Here is an 18246-nt window from a genome sequence, read left to right on the forward strand (position 1 = left end):
TCTCTTCTCCAGGCTGAACAGCCCCAACTCTCTCAGTCTGTCTTCATAGCAGAGGTGTTCCAGCCCTTGGATCATCTTTGTGGCCCTCCTCTGGACTCACTCCAACAGCTTCATGTCATCCCTCTGTTGGGGGCCCCAGAGCAGAATGCAATACTCCAGGCAGGGTGGTGAGGTCTCGCAAGAGCGGAGCAGAGGGGCAGAATTCTGTCGCTGGACCTGCTGGCCACGCTGCTTTGGATGCAGCCCAGGACACAGTTGTTTTTCTGGGCTGCCAGCGCACATTGCTAGCTCATGTCGAGCTTCTCATCACCCAAGAAGTCTTTGTCCTCAGAGTTACTCTCAATCCATTCTCTGTCCAGCCTTCTGAAAATCCATTATTTGCCCTTTTTTCTGAGAGCTGTATTTTGACACCTCTGTTTGCAAAACATTGTGAAATACTTCGTTTATTTCCTTTAGGAGGGATTCGGAATATGGATTGCTACCTTGCTGCTTTTATGTCAAGAACTACTGTTTCTTGGCTTGATCTTTATAACAAACCGGGCCTGTTTCTAAAGTCACCTCCATTTTATATGGCTGTGTTTTATTTTGCTTTGATGGAGTCACTTCAGATTTTACCAATGTAAAGGAAAACAGAATTCAACCAAGAGCAAGAAAAGGATGTTAAATCTGAAACAACAAAAATGAATGTCTCCTCCTTTTTTATGTATATTCCAGAAGACTGAATAGCACAAGACTCCATCTACTGAAGAATTCTTGCCCCACTGTGACACACGCTTATATTACATCCATCTGAACATATCCTAAGAAAGTCTCTTATGCAAACTAAACCATGCCTCTGGCCTTGACTAAAACTACTTCAGTACAGCCCTCATTCCTATTGCTGTTAGCAGCAGCCCAGACCTGTCATCTCTGTCCTCAACCAGAAACACTTTGAAACAAGCACTCTATCTCCTGTTAGCTCCAACTGTCTTGAGAAATTAATCTCTGCAGAAGTCTCCAGTGGGCATTCCCATTAAAGTGAAGTTAGTCTTGGCTACTGGAACACTGTTGTGGGATTGGAAAATGCTTAGTGGAATTAACCATAAATTAGCATTGTGCATCTTGAGGTTTAGGTTCAACTACAACTAGTTTGAGGATATTGGCTCACTCCTTGCTAAATATTTTGTCTGCTGCAAGGAGCAGAAAGGCAGAGTTCCACTGGAGTAGAAGAGTTTGTGGTTTCAGTGGAGATGCAGATAGAAAGTGACTGGGGTCTTCGAGAAGGGTGGAAGAGGAGAGGGCAGGCAGAGGCACTGTCTCCACTTTTCTTGTGGCAAGTCACAAGTGGAGCTGAACGAATAACTTGTACTGTGTACTTTGAACATTTAATATGTCCACAGGAATTCACACATTTTCTCCAGTGTATTTGCTGTTTGATACTACATTTTTTCCCCACAAATATATTTTACTTTGTAGAATTAATGTTATAGAATCATAGAACGGTTTGCGTTGGAAGGGACCTCAAAGATCATCTAGTTCCAACCCCTCCGCCATGGGCAGGGAAACCCTCCACTACACCAGGTTGCCCAAAGCCTCATCCAACCTGGCCTTGAACACTTCCAGGGATGGGGCAGCCAAAACTTCTCTGGCCAACCTGTTCCACTGCCTCACCACCCTCTGAGTGAAAAATTTCTTCCTCATATCTAATGTAAATCTGCCCTCTTTCAGTTTAAAGCTATTGCCCCTTGTCCTATCACTACACGCCCTTGTAAAAAGTCCCTCTCCAGCTTTCCTGTAGGCCCCCTTTAAGTACTGGAAGGCTCCTATAAGATCACCCTGGAGCCTTCTCTTCTCCAGGCTGAACAGCCCCAATTCTCTCAGCCTGTCTTCATAGCAGAGGTGTTCCAGCCCTCGGATCATCTTCATGGCCCTCCTCTGGACTCACTCCAGCAGCTCCATGTCCTTCTTGTGCTGGGGACTTCAGAGCTGAGCGCAATATTCCAGATGGGGTCTCACAAGAGCTGAGCACAGCGGCAGAATCACCTCCCTTGACCTACTGGCCACGCTTCTTTTGATGCAGCCCAGGACAGGGCTGGCTTTCTGGGCTACCAGTGCACATTGCTGGCTCATGTTAAGCTTCTCATCCACCAGCACTCCCAAGTCCTTTTCCTCAGGGCTGCTCTCAATCCATTCTCTGCCCAGCCTGGACTTGTGCTTGGGATTGCCCAAGACTGAGGCAAAGCAGTCATTGAGAACCTCAGCCTTCTCTATATCCTGGATAGCCAGGTCCTCCGTTTCCTTCTGGAGAGGGCCTACATTTTCCCTAGATCTCTTTTTATCACTGACATATCTATAGAAGTTTTTATTGTTGCCCTTGATGTCCCTGGCCAGATTTTACTCTATCAGGGCTTTAGCTTTCCTAACCTGATCTCTGGTTGCTCAGACAATCGCTCTGTATTCTTCCCAGGCTACCTGCCCTTGCTTCGACCCTCTGTAGGCCTTTTCGTGTCCGAGTTGGTCCTGGAGCTCCTTGTTCAAACATGCAGGCCTCCTGGTGTTCCTACCTGACTTTCTCTTTGTTGGGATGCACCGCCCCTGAGCTTGGAGGAGGTGATCCTTGAATATTAACCAGTTTTCTTGGGCCCCTCTTCCCTCCAGGGCTTCATCCCATTGTACTCTAGCGAGGAGATCTCTGAAGAGGACAAAGACTGCTCTCCTGAAATCCAGGGTAGTGAGCTTGCTGTGCACCATCCTTGCTTCCCTAAGAATCTTGAATTCCACCATTTCATGATCACTGCAGCCAAGGCTCTCCTTTAGAGTCACGTTCCCCGTCAGCCCTTCTTTGGTGGTGAGAACAAGGTCCAACAAAGCACCTCTCCTCGTTGGTTCCTCTACCACCTGGAGAAGGAAGTTATCATGCATGCATTCCAGGAACCTCCTGGATTGCCTATGTCCCGCTGTGTTGTCCTTCCAACAGATATCGGGGTGGTTGAAGTCCCCCATGAGGACCAGGGTTCGTGAATGTGAGGCAGCTCCTATCTGTCTGTAGAGGGCCTCATCCACCCGGTCCTCCTGGTCAGGTGGTCTGTAGCAGACCCCTGCTAATATGTCCCCTGTCCCTGTTCTCCCTTTAATCCTAACCCATAAGCTCTCTGTTGGGACCTCATCCGTCCCCAGGTGCAGCTCCATGCGCTCTAGCTGGTCCTTGACACAGAGGGCAACTCCTCCTCCTCTTCTCCCCTGCCTATCCTTCCTAAAGAGCCTGTACCCTTCTATTCTGACACTCCAGTCATAGGAGTCATCCCACCACGTCTCCGTGATGCCGATAAGATCATATCCCAACAGGCGTGCACACACTTCTAACTCCTCTTGCTTATTCCCCGTTAACGGGATAAGTGTGTCACAAAGTGAATGAGATTTGATTTTATCTAAACAGTACATGGTTTTGACCTCTTCTTGAGTTCTGTTTTCCGCATGTGAAGATTCATACCTTCCATACATGCTTGATCACTGAACTTCCCTTTCACTATCACCGTTTGGAAACCTCAGAAAAAAATGACTTCCTGATCTCCACATGACTTGACAGTTGGTATATCAGCATATACAATTACCGAAAGGGACACAAGCTCCTCCTTCCAGGATCCAGATATAGTATGGAAGTTTAGTCATCAGCATGACCAACCACCTCCCGTAAAGCCTAACACTAACCCAGCTGCATGTTTTATGCGGGAGCTGGGTCATGTCCAGCTGTCTCAAGCAAGCACACAATGAGATGTTCTCCATAAGCAAAACACTACCAAGTTGTCTCACCCTCCAGGAATCAGTCTCTAATATTTTTGCTGATAGATAGTAATTGCATTTAGCTTCATGGTCTCACCTGTGCAGGTACCTTTGTTGTGAGACAGGGAGGAAATGCTTTCAGAACTACTAACACTGACTGATAAATGTTTGAAATGTGGATCTCATAAGGTCTGAGCAGAAGCTTTGTTTCTGATACCAGAACCTTATTCTTACGTGGCCGTTTTAATATTTTTACTAGGACATAAAGTGCAATTAGTAATCCATCATTACAGCAAAACAAGAAGACAGATAGTAGTGATTTCTGCTAACAGCTTATGTGGTCTGACAAGTGATCTAGACACTATGATTTAACTTACCTAAATTATGCTTGTGATTTTACTGTTCATCTTAACTGTGCAATTGTTGTGCCTCTCCTTCTTCATCTCTGAAAATGGAAAACCACTAATGAGCTCTTGACATCTCTGAAAGAGTTACCGTGTCTGTCTAAACAGAATTTTCTATATAATCTATCCATCTATGTATCTCTTAATATTTAGACATATATTAGCACAACTTGTTTCAAGCATCGGATTTTAATCTTAAAAAATGAAACGCTTTAGCGCAACCGTAAGTATACACATTCATTTTAATAAGAACGATATTTGGTTGGAAGCATTGGGAGCAAGAACAAATTCCCATTTACTAGGTCCGTGTTAAAGCAGCTGAGGCTTTCATCCAAAACATGCCTCTTAAACCTATGAATTAAACTTTATGGGTTTGAACATATTATTCCTCTCACATTAATATGCTTCTTTCTTTGTCAAACACCAGGGAAGACAAATCTACCAAAGCCAAGTGGAGAAAGCAGACTGGCTTTCTGCCCTCTCCAACTGTAACATTTTCTGTGCTCATATCCTGTTTCTTTGACCTTTATTAAACAATTTGTGAGCACAACCTGGTCCCACTGTCGTCAGCGTTGAAACGTCTACTTACTGCAGCAGAGCCAGGATTTTCACTCTAGTGCTTTGCTCTGCGTTAGGATGGAAAATGCTCTCTGCTGGCATCAAGTCTGAAAGTCCTCTGGGCACCCAGCTGCCGTTTACTCCTCACGTGTGAAGCACCACAGGTGGGTCTGCAGCCGGGTTTTTCTTCTCATCTTGCTGGATTACACAATCTTATTAAAGTCAGTAAGTGTCAAGTTTTGAGCTATGGGCTAGACAACGTTGCCCAATAACCACAATTATAGTTTCCAAAATCTGTTGTTCCTCATTTGTAAATCGCAGTGATTCCTGTTAAGTGATACCATGCATGCCTGCACAAGACGATGGAGAAGCACTTCTGGGCAGTATGTCCAGGACAGCCTGTATTTTTGTGGCCTTTGGAGAACAGTTGATCCTAATTCTCTTGGAGAATGAATCATTGCCCATTTGACACATGCTTTTACAGCGGGTTTTGGAGTTGAGTTCTTGAAAACATAAGCATGCATTTGCCCTGTTGCCCCTGGTGCCCCTGCCCAGAAGATCTTATTGCAGCCTTCCAGTACCTAAAGGGGCTACAAGAAAGCTGGAGAGAGACTTTTGACAAGGGTGTGTGGTGATAAGACAAGGGGCAATGGATTTAAACTGAAAGAGGGGAGATTTCAGTGAGATCTAAGGAAGAGATTCTTCCCTCTAAGAGTGGTGAGGCACCAGACCAGGTTGCCCAGAGAAGTTGTAGATGCCCTATCCCTGGAAGTGTTCAAGGCCAGGCTGGATGAGGCTTTGAGCAATCTGGTGTAGTGAAGGGTGTCCCTGCCCATGGCAGGGGTCTTGGAACTAGATGACCTTTAAGGTCCCTTCCAACCCAAACCATTCTATGATTCTATGATTCTATGCTTGACATGGGAGTTTTGATTCAAAACTTGAAGGCAACAGAGTGGACGGGCAGAGCCCACATACACATTGCTTACAAGCAGAGGCTGGATGTGTACCTCACGGGACTCATTATGTGAGGCTGGTGATTTTTCTTACGACATGCACAGATGTGTGTGTGTAGCTCACTAACAGCGGGGAGGTGGGTGCCAATGTGACCCACAGGAAGGCTGGACGGTGACAGACATAAATAGAGCTGTCCTGGGGAGGAATCCTAAGGCTCCCACCCACCCCATCCACCCGGACCGCATTTGTCTCCCAGCACAATCCTGTGCTCCCTCCCCTCCAGCAGCAGCTGCAGTCCCCGTGCTTCTCTGAGGCCAACCGAGTGAGCAGAACACATGAAGACATCCGCGTTTCTCTAGGGCCGGCTGACGGGAGACACCCTCCCACTGGAGGTGGAGAGCATCCCATCCCTAACGCCTTAGCATCTTGCTGCAAGCCAGAGAGGCTCCGGCAGTGTGGGAATTGCGCGTTTCCAAAAATAAAGCAGAAAGATCTAAGAAACTGCTTATTAAAGCAGCATTCCAGGCCCAGATACTTGTGTGTCCGGCTCCAAAGCATCGTAGGGAGAGAAGGGTGTGGAGTTGTTTTGACCACCTGTCCCTGGCGAAGATCAAGACATATGATGATGGCTGATGCCAGCTGTTGTTTTCCCTCTCTGCTGCTGGTTGAATAGCCTCGTGTCTGGACTTTGCTAACCTCAGACTGCTGCTGTTGTGCTACTGCCCTCGTTATTTCTCACCCTTCAACAGCTCACCGAAAAAAATGGTGCTCTTATTAGGCGCTGGATTCCTCCGAGTATTACATCTCTGACATAAATATTTCTCCTTCACTCCCCTGTTCCTTCTACTTTGAGTCATTGCAGACATAAAAGACTGGCGATAGAAAGGCAGAGAGGTGGAGGTGGGGGAGTGAAGGAGAATAAAAAGTATCACATAGTCTTTCTGCTTCTTATCTCTCACTTTATACTTTCTGAAACACGTCACATCTGAAAAGCATTTTGCTTAACTCCCATGACTGCTAGAGCATTGTGTCACTGCCGTACCCACCTTGCTATGGGGTTGGGGGTTTTTTTTGTACATGGCAGCAAAATTTTTACAAATGTTTAGGGAAAAGAAAGCTGGAAATGAACTTGTAGTCAGAATTTGTTTGAAACATAACAGCTGCTGTAACTGCTGGTGCATTTGAGCCCAAGCTTTCCATAAGCTTTTTGATACTGCACTGGGGTAATCCAACCACTTTGATGCAGCATTATGGTGATCAGGCTCTTAGATACCGTTATTAAAATGATCTAAGCTTTTTTAATGCTTCACAGAGCGGTGGCCAGAGCTCCGAGTTCACCACCAGGTTATTCCAGGTGCTGAGACACTATAGCGAAGCAATTCAGGGTTTCAATGCAGCTCAAATTCTCTCGTGATACACTGAAATAACCCACTTTCTTCCCCCTTGAAGTGCTTTGACAGGTTATTGATCTGGTCAAATTCTTTAATCCCGCTACAACACAGTGATGCAAACCTCCTGCTACCAAACTCTCTGACAGTTGCAAAGGTCTATGATTTTTTGTAATCGCCTGCGGACAGTCAAATACTCTAAAGCATTTGTTATTTTGCATGCTTGCCAAATATATTCTCATAATACACGACAGATGCCAATACTCTGCAGTACTATTTTTAAAGGACTGATTAAAAATTGCTTTCATTTAAAAACATGTTGAACATGAAAACTGTCCATCTAAAATAAGACTCAGCAGTCATCATTCTACTGATTGTGCCTAAGTTTACAAATCACATCAGCCGGATAGCTGAAGCAGGAGAAAAGCCCGAGGCTTGCTACATAGCTCTGCTGCAGCACGGGAGCCGAAGTGGGCTCTGGATCCTTTTTTTTTTTTTTTTTTTCTTTTTTTCTAGAGTAGATTGAAAACTGCTCCCATCTCTATGTTATCCCGTGCTTTTTTCTTCATTCCAAAATGTGATTATAGCCTAAGCAATGATTTTCCAATGTGCCACGCTGGGATGCTGAGTTCTATGTGATTTACGTGACAGACATAACGGTTTACAAGGAAAGCACTTGGATCAGCAGCTTGGCTGGCAGGAATAGGTGATGTGGTGCTTCCCTGGCTAGCACAACTTCCTGACCAAATGCCCGAGATCTAAAAAGTACAGCCAAGTACTATCTAAGTGATTTACAAATGTATTGGAATGTTTCTGCATAGTCCCAGCGTATAAAAGTTAAGGTGGCTGAATTTGAGCCGCACTTCTTGTGCACAAGCGTGTGCCTCATTCACATGCACGGTTCTGGCAATTGTATGGATCTGTTGATTGATGTCTGTTCACAGGGTTGAACTGGCTCCTGCGATTCAAGACAAAAACTGAATCACCATTGGACTCGGTATCTTCAAGGTAAATGCACTGTGACGCACACTTGATGTATAAAATACCCTTTGGAAGATGAGGCTGGATTTCAGATAGCTCTTTCCAGCTTTTTAAAACATACCTCCTATTGTGGTCATTTGTAGCTTAGTCACAGAAATAAATCTTGTTCCTGATTCTGTCCGTCTTCTAGAAATACAGATATCTACCCTCTTTTTTTTTTTTTTTTGGCATTTTCACATGGTCCTTTCATAATTAGAAACTCATTTAAAGTGTTTTGAAGTTATAAGCTGTGGAGTTGCATTGTCTTAGACACTGTTACTCTGCAAAGTAGAGAGGTTGTTCTTACTTCACGACGACTCTTATTATGGAAAAAAGGGAAAAGACCAGCAAACATCCTCCGACTCATTTCCTGACAAGCCCAGACGATAATCAGAATTATCTAGTTTTCTGCAGGAAAGGAAGGAAGAGACCCCTTGGCACCCTCTTTTGTGGAAGCAATATCTTGGTTTTCTTCTTTCCAGAGAGCACACGCCTGCCTTGACTGAGACCCAGCTCTTCCACATTCCCTGTCTTATCAGTGTTAACACTTTTGGCCTATCCTAATATCAAAAGCATTTTTCTGCTTGCAATTTCAGTGTTAGTTTCCGCTACACTACCTTGGTCTGTGCTGTTCAGCTGCTGCATGGGCTAGGGCTGCTTCTTTCAGTAGTTCTCAGTTTCTCATAGATTTAGCTAAAATGTTAAAAAAAAAAAGAAGTTTGGGATAAACTTTAAATCCATGACTTCCCAGCACAAAGTGTGATGTTAACCAGAGTTAGAGAGAAACTGGCAAATGCAGCAACACTCATGAATAGAAAGAACATGAATTACAGAACTTACTTCTGCAAGAAAAATAAATATTTTAGCCAATCAGTGTTAAAATTACATTTCTTTACTTTGGATTTTCCATTATGATCTCTTTACACCCAGAACCAGTACTCAGAAACAAAAATGGCAATTAGCAGGACTGACAACAGAAACAAAAATGCTTCGAATGTGCTGAGATGTTAAGTGGGCTATGTAATTTCTGAGAAACAGTATGTGGGTTCTGTGGCAATTAAATGTTCAACTGCGTATTTGCACGCAAAAACTTAGGTTTTGTGGAAGAATGTGTAATTTTGCAAAAACATCCATTTTGGAGATGACCTGGGTAACAGAAGAGAGGTTACTAGCTTTTCCATTTGATTTTGAGCTTGTTCTAACTTTTGTGATAATAGACAGCATCAGCTGGCTAGAAGCACCTAAGAATTTATTTAAATGAACAGAAATACTCTACTCCCTTTGCTATTGCCAAAGAAATTGCAAAGCAGTGGAATTGTAGGTGGTTCTACTATCTTTATACATTTCTAGAGTACAGAAACACACATCGATACATACCCTGACAAGTCACACATTTCTCCCATCCATCTATATAGTCCCGTTATTCTATCAATCACTTCTCTTTTTTTTTCCCTCTGTCCCTTCTTTTATGAAAATGATTATATTGTAGCTAGGAAAACAGGGAACTTTGAAAGTTTGTAAAAAACTAGAATAAACTGCATTTGAAAATCTGGGAAAGTCAGGAGAACGTGCAACATATTTTCCCTTGATAAAATTGTGAAAAGCACAAAAGTACTCTTGAGACATATGTGTTTCCTTCTGCTGAGTGACAGCCTTAAGGACAGTACATGTGAGAGAGAAGTTTTAGAGGTAAAAATATTTTTTCTTTTAACTGAGTAGCAGAGAATCAGGGGTGTTTGAAGTGCATGTAAATTGACAGTACAGTTTTTGTCTTTCTGTATTATTTTTCTCCTTTCTGTCTCCTGTGCACAAGTGGATTTTGTCCTTTGTCTGATTGTCCATTCAGAGCCCTGAACCACCCTGAGAGCAGAAGATTTTGAGGAACCGCAATGAAGACTAAAACCTGTGCGAAAGAATTTTCTAGAGATCTAAGGATATTTTATATCCATTAATTGTCCCCTCTACAGGTGCCCTCAAAACACACATTCAGCATTAATCACTTCCACCAGTAGTGTTGCACAGATGAGAATCGCATCCTTGCTGGTACGGATTTCCATTGCAGAGATGCGTTTTTCAAAGCTAATTAATAATTCCTCTGGACAAGACACTAAAATATGCAACAGTTTTCCTGCATGTAGTTTAAATGGAAAGGAAGAATAGGGCTTGTTAGGAGAATTAATTCAGTGGAGACAGTGGAGGTGATTTCTTCTTTCACACCACAGATTTCAGTGCCCATATTGTGGAAGGAGGGGACCATGGGCACAACGATGATGCTGACAGGTAACAAGATGGAGAAAAAGGTCTACTAAAGGTGATTTTGACCAAGTGAGAAGAAGTAGTCATGCAACCAAAAGGAGACCAACAGGTGTCAAAAGCTGCTGATAGTTTGAAGGAGAGCAGAGCTTAAGGTGGTGGGGTTGTCAAACCTCTGTGAGAGACATCACAGAGGGTAAATGTTAGATTTTGTAGTAATCCTGGAAGGAATTTGAGTTGAAAATTAGTGTTCGTATTTATTTATATATTTGTGTACTTGGCACAATTCGATGAAAATAAGAAATGTGCATTAAGCATGGCATTAATGGCTCAAACTATTGCAAAAGATCAGAGCAAAAGCATTTTCATTAGGAAGAGAATAATTCAGGTTAAATCTACAGAAAAGGAAGAAATACGAAGAAAAGAATGGATAGGGTGCTGAAGACTGAGGTGCTGGTTCTATGAGTGCAAATAGATTTCCAAAAGGGTAACAGTGTTGAACTAAGAATAATGAGAGCGAGAGGTAGAAGATGGTGGATTCAGGAAAGACTTTTGAATGATCAGGCAGGGAGTTGTGGCACACACATACAAGCCTTCAGCCAAAGCTGGATGTATCGGATTAAGGGATCTATTGTTATTCAATTCTTGTTGGCAATAATTCTTTGGTATTTCTTTAATGGAAGAACTTTGTTGAACTGGAAGTTGGCATTCTGGATCCACTGTGATATAGTAGCAGAGCAGATGACATGAACAGAATTTACATTTTAAGTGCAAATAACCACTTCCTAATAAACATTTCCAAATTTGAGTGCAGCACTGTGGAATTCAAAAGCTGTAACTGGAATAATTTGTGCAGAAATTATCATAAAATGATTCAAAGGTCCTTTGAAAATTAACCTCATAATTCTGCCCCTTTGTCAGTGTGTCTGGAACGGCAAAGCACTCTCTGTTGTTACCTGTTCAACACAGCTCTGCTTAAAGAGATATGTGGACATTTTGTACCATTCAGAGAGAGCAAATTAAATTCTTATACAAATTTAAATAAATTACAGAATGGGGAATTTTGTTAGCCATTCCAGAGATTACATTTACGATTTCCAAAACCTTATAGGAATCTTAGTTGGCTGTTTCCCACCCTCTAGCCTCAAAGCAGAAAGATTAAAGCAAATGGTTCATAAACAAATAGAAAACGGTTTTGAGGTAGTAACCAAAACCAGGCTACAAAAGGTCTCAGAGCAGCTTTATCTGCTGGTGGATACTTACTCAGTTCAGTAGTCACATGATTCACACATTGGTTCATGTTTTTTTCCAGAAATAGAATCAATAGAGAACAGACAAACCCACAGTTGCCAGTTTGTGCAGTCTTGTGGTTTTTCTTGAGGGCTTCAGGCTTGCACAGGTCTACCAGATAATGAAGACAAACTATTTCAGTTCCTGCGTGTCCATGTGCTGCTCGACTGGGTTCTAGTTATCAAATAAAAGCACAGAAAAATAAGTGGTGGTTGAAACTGTCTAGCTAAAGTTTACATCAAGAAAAAAAAAACATTATTTAAAAGCCACCTTTCATTTTTGGCAATAATCAGTTTGCCAAGTATTTCATTAATCACTTGTAATTTATGTTAAAAGCCTTTTAACAGAAAGTCAATATGTTTAAGCCTTGATGAAAGCATATTGTAGCACTGGATGTATAGTGGTAAATGTTATGTACCAAGCCATTATGCACAGGAATCGGTACCTTTTCTGACTACGGGTTCTACTAAAAGAATGCTTGAGCCTTTCAGCAGTTTTCTGAAACTTATGTGACAACTGATTTTGATCTCCTAAATATGTGTAGCACTTTGACTAAATGAAATATCGTATCTATGTAAGCAGCAAGCAGAAAAGTTAACATATGGATGTTTAGACAAGAGAGAAAATTTTTCTTTAGACAGTGAAAGTAAAACGGACATCAGAGCTAAAAAAAAAAAACAAAAAAAAAAACAAAAAAAAAGATTCCCAAAAGCAATGAGACCTGATAAGATTGTAGATACAGATAAAGAAATAATTTTGTGCTTTTAAACCCTGACTCCTGCAACTGTGCTTAGGAACCTGGACATGCATTGTTTTAACGCTCTTTGAAAAATGCAGGAAAAAAATCATCAGTGCTATTCAAAGGCAGGAAAATCTTTCCTCGTATTTTGTTAGATAAAATTGTTAACTTTTTTCTGAGTTTAAACCACTTTCGGTACTCATCAATATGAGGAAGAACAAAGCACAGTGCAAACTGGAAAGAATTGGAAATTGTGTTTCTTCTAGACAGTTGGTTCGTAACAAGCCCAAAGCCTTCAGTGACTTGTTGAGTGATTCTGCTTAGGGCTCTGCATGGGACTGAAATGTGCTTTTGCCTTTATGTATTTCCAGCATTCCAGCGGTGTGATCACATTCGTTTGTGAGCAGATACAGAAGGAGCAGCATGCGAAACACTGTATGTTTATAGCCACACCATGCTGTCTTCTAGAACAGGTTGTAAACTGCCTCATACCACCAATTTCTGATTCTCTGCAAATCTTACATACATTTTAACAAGTGGACTGGTCCAGCACAGTATAAAAACCAGGAAAAAGGATGCTATTATGATTAAGTATGAATTGTAAAGAGTCTGCATGAAATATTTCCTGTGATCTGGCATTACAGAAACAGCCATCCGGTGAGCTGTATGTTCCTTCCTTTTCAGAGCCCGATTCTGCAAGTTGCTGAGCAGTAAAGTACCCATTCATTTCAATAAAAGCTGAAAGACTCCTCATTAGCTCCCAGCATTAAACCTAAGGACTGAGTTCAGCACTGATACAGAATCCCTGCTACAATGTTATTCAAGGTTAAGGAAGTTTCAAATCCTCATGTACACTTCAGTAGATATCTCCTGCTTAATTGATATAAATAAGTGGTAGACTCTGGGCCTCAGTACGTTAACTTCTGCAACCTTAATTTATATCGTGTAGTAGGATGCTCTGAGAGCTGGTGTCTGAAGATGAAGACTGGTAAAACAAGAACAGTTCTTATCTCCTGTTTTTTTTGAGATGGATAGTGGTGTGTCTCTTTGTGTCCTTGCAGCCTGGGCTGGAGCAGCTTGAGGAGTTCAGGACAGCTTAATACATTCTCTGCTCACAGCTTTTCCAAATCCAAAAGAAAATAGCAGAGATCTTTCTAAAGGACTGAAAGTCCCTATTCACTCCCACTCCAGAGGTCTGGATGGGCTCTGTCAAGCAGCGAGCCTTTTGAGTGGTTACCCAAAGCGACAGTCAGACTTTCTCCCTGCTGCTGCCTGGATCTGTTTCGGGGAAAATTCAGCTCTGACTCTGCAGCCCCTGAGTGGAAAATGTCTGAAAGTGACATGATGCTCTGACCCAGCGCTCTCCTGCAGAGGAGAGTGGGGAAGGGGAGGCGGCATGAGGGCAGCCTGTGCTCTCGCCGAGGGATGGTGGTGGCTGGTGCAACCCACTGCTGGCTCCGTATCTGCAGCAGGGATGAGTCCCTGACCATCATCCTGCCAGCTTTCCGCAGCCCCTCTTCTTCCCTCACTGCTGCTCTCAGGCTTGGTTGCCCCCTGAGCTCTTGGTCTCCGTTGGGGACTTTGCCACCTCCCTGCCCCAGGACACAGCCAAGCCCCACAGTGTGCAAGTGCCAGAACCTTTTACATAAACACTTACAAGGTTTTGGTGTTTGTTTTATGCTTTTCCGAGTGTTTTTTTCTACTTTTCTTTTTGCTTTTTTTCAGTCTAGGGCAAAAACACACTCTCCTAACTGCTAATTGAGAACTGGTCTTCAGTAGTCACTGGCATGAATTCAGCTGGACTGGTTAGAAGGAAATTTCAAATTTATGTTACATAAATTACCTTTACAAGGATGTGTAGATGACAACATCAAGGAGTCTGGCCAATGCTGAAGTTTTCTGACAGAACAGTTGTGATTTCCTGTTCTATGAAAATGTTAACCTCCCGATTTTCATTTCAATGCAGGATTTTAAAGTCAACCTTTCCAAAATGATCCACACAAAAGAAATGTACTTTAACAAATACAGCTGCAAAATACTATTCTACTTCCAGTTTCTGAAAAATAAAAGAAATAAAATATATCCCTAAAGTATCCTGGTCCATCACATTAGTTAAAATGCAGTGATACACTTTAATGCACAGTTATTGAGATAACTCTGTTGATCAGCACACTCTATTTGCACCTTTCTTTTATTCCTCTTTGTATACAATTGGTTTGTGATCACTGAAAGCAAGATCAGAGCTTGCTAACGTGTACTGTAGCTCACAGGTTCACTGGGAAGTATTTATTTCTTAATCATGTATCTCTTAGATTAATTGTTTGGGATGATCAAAGGCTCAGCAGGTGGTGGGGATGATTTAGAAACCACAAAATTGGTGTTATCTTTCTGATTGACATCCTATTAGTGCAGCATTTATTTCCTGTTTGTCAGGAACGTAAAGTCTGAACATTCAGTAATAATATCTAGTATTATTTTGGAAAGGAAAACCATTGGCTGGCTGCATTTTAAGAAGAACAAAAAATCTTTTGATTTCCTTCTGTCAGGTTTGAAACAGAAGCTGAGCACATGTAGCCCAACCTTTCACGAGAAAAAGAAAAACTAGCAACAAGGCACCTGCTGCTGCTTTTTCCTGCTCGCCCTGAGCCACAATCCTTTTCTTAAAAAAAGACCAAGCCTGCAAGGTTTTACAGAGATGCAAAATAATCTTAAAATTAAAATAAAACAAGAGAACAGCTGTTTTAAGTCAGGTTTGAGGCACAAATAAATAAAGCTTGTCCTGAGAGCTTCTTCCTCTTACCTACCTCAAGCTGCACTTCTCTTCTCCATTTTGGCTCAGGTTTTTCAAGTGATAGTCCTTCTTCTGACAAAAGTAATTCCAATCCAAGGAGTAAACTCAGGACACAGCCACTCAGGCTCCTCTCTGATGCACTAGAAATTCTGGCATTTTTCTTCCTTTGTTTCCCAAAAACTCAGCGAGCTCAGGACATGCTTTATATTTTTTTTGGATCATTTTCTTCTTTTTTTATTTTTTGGAATAGAACCTGAGCTCGTCACTGATTATGTTTCATCTCATACTCAGTTTGAGAATATTTTCTTCTTTTTTTTTTTTTTTTTGCAAGGGGAAAGTGTCAGATACATTTGTGGGATAAAAATGGGAATGAAAAGAGAAGGAAATAAAGTAGCTGAACAGTCTGAGTGAGGGCACAGGGAAACCAAAACTAGAAACTCGATGAACACGACGTTTCTCAGTCTCTTGTTTTCAATCATCTCTCTCTCTGGGGAGAGGCCTTACTGTAATAACAGCTTTGACCTCTTAGTAAACAATTTGCCTTCTACTTAAAAATGCATGTTCTCACTGTCAAAAGCAGAATTAGCCACCCCAGAGCATGTATAGGTCCATAGCTAGGAACATCTGAAAAGGGAAAAAAAGCCAGATTTTCAGGGGAGATGCTACGTCTTCTCCCATGGCATGGAAGGATGAACAAAAGAAGCCCACTCCAAGCCATGGGGCAACTGATCACAGGGCAGCAGCTAGTTCTGCATCTTCTGCAGCAAGGTCCTGCAAACAGCCTTTCTCATCTCTCACCTAAACTGAAAGAGGAGAGATTTCTACTAGATCTAAGGAAGAAATTTTTTACATTGAGGGTGGTGAGGCACTAGAACAGGTTGCCCAGAGAAGTTGTGTATGCCCCATCCTTGGAAGTGTTCAAGGCCAGGTTGGATGAGGCTTTGAGCAACCTGATGTAGTCGAAGGTGTCCCTGCCCATGGCAGGGGGTTGGAACTAGATGATCTTTGAGGTCCCTTCCCAGCCAAACCATTCTATGATTCTGTGATTCTTCACCCTGCTACACCATGACCATGTGCTTTGTCTGCCACCAGCTCTATTCCCTGGGTAAAAAGGATAGGTCTCCAGATGTGGTCTCCTAAGGTAGCTGGCACCGTGCTGACTGGATTCAGTGCAGGGGCAATCTCAGGGACACCTGGAGGGAGTCAAGGTATGCAGGAAGACTCCACGCTTTGCAGAGCTGGTTCTTCCATAGATTAGCTGTTCCTAAGCACAACTGTTGAAAAGTGACGTTAATATGGAAAAATTACAGTAGTGCATTTTGGACAAAAATCTGTAGTTATGTTACAATACCTGCCCTCTACGTGACACCTTTTACTTAATATTTCAAAACCATAGCAGAAATAATAATGCTATCTCCCTTATAGATTATTACAGCTGCTGACTAGGGTCTCAAATTAACTTAGAGATGCTGTTTTGCCTTTATCTGGGTTTAACAAAAAGATACTAGGAAATAACACCATGCAAATCTTCTGCGCTGGTTATTTTAGGTGCACTTTAATTAGAACTTTGTTTTTTAAGACTTGTAAGATTCCTCCCTACTCTTTCTCAAATAAAATGTACATGGTGATACTTATGTTTACAACATCAGCTGCAAAAAGCCTAGCAGTTGTTGCTCGACATTACTTCAGCCTCCACTTAAAAAAAAAAAGCAATGACAAACAAACAATAACTCCCTCCAACATGATCTGCTGTATGTCAATACGAGGGTTAGAAACCATCTATTTGTGGGTTTGAGTGCTATTTTATTCAGCAGACTACAAATTAATTTGTTACTTACAGAAAATTGGGTGAGAAATGCGCAAAAGCCAAGCCAGTTATTACATTCACTCATCTCCATGTCTTGTATACGTGCACATTCAGGTTTGCAGGATGCTGTGCCCCACAAATGGCTCATAATAGTTTTTCCAGGTGCAGAGGGCTGTTCAAGGTACAGTATTTTCAATCAGCTCAGGACGCTACTCACCAAAGGTGTTTACAGCCACCCCCAGGACATTCCCTACCATTTCTGTTGGCTCTTAGAAAACCTCTATTGAGGAAAAACCAAGACGAGGAAGAAGAAACTTAAATCAACACCTGATATTGCACCTTTCTGCTTATGTAACAGGTTAACAAAAAAAAATGAAATCAACCCTGTCGGATCATCCAGACATCCTGAAAGACAGGCATATTTGTTGATTTACTGTAATGCTTATGAGGTGAAAATCTAGTGGAAAGACAAGCTTCAAACTAAGAAGACATTCCTGTTCCCGGGAGCTTTCCAAAGACTTATGGATCTGGTAGGAACAACTCAACTCCTCAGAAAGCTTTTGAAGCTCCTCAAGAAACTTAATCACACTATAGTTTCAGTGCCTTCCTTTGCGCAACTATTACATTTAAGCTCCAACATGAATTATTAAACCTCTTGTAATGGCTGTGATTAATATTCTACCAGCTAATCAATTCCAAGTTATACCTCCTCACTGTGTTTGTAATTTTAAGAATGGCTCCTCTTTACATGCTATCCCATCACTAAAATCTATGTGCCCAATAACCTCCCAACTGCGGGAGCTCTATGTAAATGTTAAGCTGTTTTCCTTGCAAAACCAATTTTTTTCCTCTGCCACGTAAGCTGTGCTTCAGCAATATCGGCTGATGGCTTTTGGTGCAAAAAGGAGTACTGAAACCAGCCATGTAAAGGACATGCTAGTTGGTGGCAGCAGCTGCGAGGTCAGCACAGTAACAGTGTCAAGCTCTTCCAACTGAGGATGCTAAACAATTTGGTGAACTTTTACCCTCAAAGTCTAAGGTTGACTAAACTTTTTTACTTCCTGCTGTATCTGATCCCCGTTTTGCTTTACCCAGTGCCAGGCAGAAAGAGTCAGTTGCATTACTGCTCCCTCATCATGTTGTTCGGCTGTGCAGATGTCTCCTGACTCTTCTCTAACAGCTAGAAAAGTTCCCTCTCGTTATGATTCCAAACTAATTTCGTAGAGGACCCAACTCACTCAGCGAAAGTCTGGAAAACTAAAGATTTCTGCACCCTGTGAGGA

Source organism: Tauraco erythrolophus, chromosome Z, assembly GCF_009769465.1.
Source record: "Tauraco erythrolophus isolate bTauEry1 chromosome Z, bTauEry1.pri, whole genome shotgun sequence".
In the NCBI taxonomy this organism is placed as follows: Eukaryota; Metazoa; Chordata; class Aves; order Musophagiformes; family Musophagidae; genus Tauraco; species Tauraco erythrolophus.